We start from the raw sequence: 3,394 nt of genomic DNA, 5'->3' as shown, positions 1-3,394 counted from the left end.
TCTCACTTGTATCTTCCCATTGCTATCTTCCCTCCCTCTTTCACCTTATTCCCCTCCCCTGGACCTCTGACAGGGGTGACCTCCTCCCCCACCATATGACCATAGCCTATCAGGTCTCATCTGGATAACCTGCTTCCCCTTCCTCTGTGTGCAACTAGGCTTCCCCACCAAGGGGAAGTTATCAAATTGGAGGCACCAGAGTTCATATCAGAGGCAGTGTCTGCTCTCCTTACAGCCATGGAGAATGGTCTGTCCATTGGCTAGATCTAGGTTTACTGTATGCATTGTCCTGGACTGGTGCAACAGTTTGTGCAGGTGTACTAGGAGTTCCAACATCCTTTTCTGGCCACCACAAACACGAGCCATGCACATAGTACACAGACATACAACGAAGCAAACACTCACACACATAAAAAATGAAATCAGTATGAAACTTCAAAAATTAAACACTCGCAAGGAATATATCATCAGGCAATTAGTAGTAAGCACAAGTAGAGAAACACACAAACCAAGTCAAATATAAAAAAATACAAATTAAATTTCACATAAGATATTGTAGCTCATCAGATACCTCAAAAATTAAATGACTGAGGCATATCAAATAATAGTTGGATAGGGTTAATAGGCATTTCCATGATTATTTCAAATAAAATACACATGAATAAAGTCTTGTAAAGAGACAGTTCTGAAGGTACCCACAAAAACTGTCACTACATGAATGTGTGAGCCAGTTTGCTGCCACTACTTTACATGATTTATGCAAATAATTGGATTAAAATTATATATCAACATTTGTAAAAATTAAAAACTGGTCAGTGTGTTGGGCATTAATATATAATCCACAAGATGTTAGTGAGTTAAAACAAAAAGTATGTAGTTTCCATTTGCATACAGCTCTCCTCATCACGTGGGGGTTTTCTTTGTGTCCCCATCTGAGATACAGGTATACCCCACCTTAGATACAGATATACCCCACCTTAGATACAGATATACTAGTCTGGACCCTTTTACTGTATCTCCAAAAGAAGATATGGACGGGTATGCAGATAACTCTTAGAGATTCTTCAATAGCAATTCATGCTTCTTCATCTACATTTTGTACACATGGATATCTCCACTAAAGAGTACTAAAAACTAACTCTTTGCATCCCCATGGAACATGAGAGATGCAGGAACTGTCACACTATGAAATATTCCATTTAGAAAGAGTGAGGTAGTTATGTTTTATTATTTACTATTCTGTTATAGTCTAATTCTACAGCATTTTACATTTCCATTGCTACTTTGAAATGATTTGTATATGTGCATACACATTCATGCTAGCAGATAATGTTCAAAATGGTGAAGCAAGTTGTTAATGATGAGACTGTGGAATTCTGTGTGTTGAGTGTGGGAATGAGGTACTTACTTAATATGTCATTATATACTAGTTAAAATGGAATTTTAAAGATTCGTCAATGCAATTTTTTTTAAAGATACAAGTTCTTTTTGAATCATCCCATTTCTTCAGATGGGAAAAATTGTTACCAAAAAGTAATGTGGGTCAATGTATTTGCTAAGTATGTTTTGCATGTCCCACCTTGTGTGTATCTATATTTTATACTGAGCCAAGGAAGATTTGTCCTCTCAGATCAAAACATACTTCACATGAGAACTTTAGTTCTTATCTCTTCCCTAAGGCCTTTCAGTTCTTAAACTAGAAGTGGTTTAGAAAAAAATGTGGATCCTTTTCCTTTTGGTTAATGAACATACAGAGAGACACATACACACATGCTCAAGCACATGCACACAAAGTTAACCCTATAAAGGCCATAAAGTGGCTCTCAGCTCTCCTGTGCTGTTGTAATAGATACCAGTGGCTAACTGTACATAACTGCAGAGCTGAGAGCTCTAAGATATTTTTTTATTAATTTATTCAGATTACATCTTGATTGTCAGTCCTTCCCCTGTTTCCTCTTAACTGTGTGATTTGCAGGTCAGTAGCAACTAACCCAGGTCACACATTCAGTTTATACTTGCAAATAGCTATTCTCAGGGAAACCAAAGTACAGTTCTGCTGTCCCATCTGAAGCTTGTAGGAGGCTGGGCTTCTGACATTTAGATATCTTGAAGATCTCCTTGCATGCAAGGTCACTAGAGTGGGAGAAGAGACATGGCTGTTCACAGATGGGTGACATAGCTGATGACCTGAAGCCCAGGTTTCTGACACCAATTAGAGGTGGAAGCCATCCTGGTGCCAGTGTGTGCTCTGCAGGTCTTCATCTGAGATTATGTGGCTGGATTGTTAGTGCTCATGAACTGAACAACATCTCTGAAAGCCTTTGTACTTCCATTCTGCTAAGCTAATAAGCTTGGAGGCTGATGAAGGAAGGACCATCTGATGCCCTTCCTGTGGTTACCTCTGGGTTTTAGTTTCTGACTACAATGTGCAGAAAGAAGCACTTTTTCATGAACTGTATGCATTAAGGTAAACTATTAAGTCATCACCACTAAATTTACAAAAACACCAAGATGCCACAATCAACACCAAAGTGTTTGAAAGTGAATTACAGGCCACACAGTCTTTTGCTTGGCAAAGTTGAGATGGTGGCAATCATTCCTGGGAGATGGCAATAAGGTAGAAGGTGTTATTTGCAGAGGATTTTAAGCAGTTATATAGCAAGCCAATCATTTTCCTTTCTGCCAGCACTGTATGATGGAGTTGAGATTTGCCACACAATGAAAATACTGTTTTCAGTGAATATGTTTTTGCTGATATAAAATAAGTCAGGTTCATTTAAAATAATTGTTGGGTTGATCAATAGCAGCAGGTAGATGAATGTCAATATATTACACATTTTAAATAGTCATTGTATTTTATATAAAAGTAATTAATAGCTCTGTAGTTATTTTCTGACATATATACTTAGCTATAGGTAGTGCCTTTGAGAGCATATTTTTCTTGTCTTGTGTCATTTCTGTATACTTTGGCCACAAATTATGTCTGGAGATCCCGTACTTGATGCAATACATGACCTGCATTGAAAATTAAAGTACTCTTAACTGAGACAAAAAGATTCAGACATAATTTTCAAAGAGTTAACAACTAGTACCATCTATGATAAAAGAAAATACATCTTCTACATCTCCTAAACTTTAAATCTTTGCATGTGGTTGTAGAGATATATTGAATTGCCACAGGCTTTAGGGAATTCAGAAGCAGAAACGAATCTATGGAATTTCTATGGGAAACCGTAAAATGCAAGCAACCATCATATGAAATGTAATACAGACGCCCAGGACCAGAAGAATATCAGGCAGATGTAAAGGAGAGAACAACTTGTCTTTGAAAAAAAGAAAGTGAGAAGAATGTGAGGACAATATGTAGGGCAGAGGTAGGGATGGTGAAAAGTTC

This window comes from Acomys minous (assembly GCF_964271855.1).
Source record: "Acomys minous genome assembly, chromosome: 4".
NCBI lineage: Eukaryota > Metazoa > Chordata > Mammalia > Rodentia > Muridae > Acomys > Acomys minous.
This window is presented reverse-complemented; position numbering follows the sequence as displayed.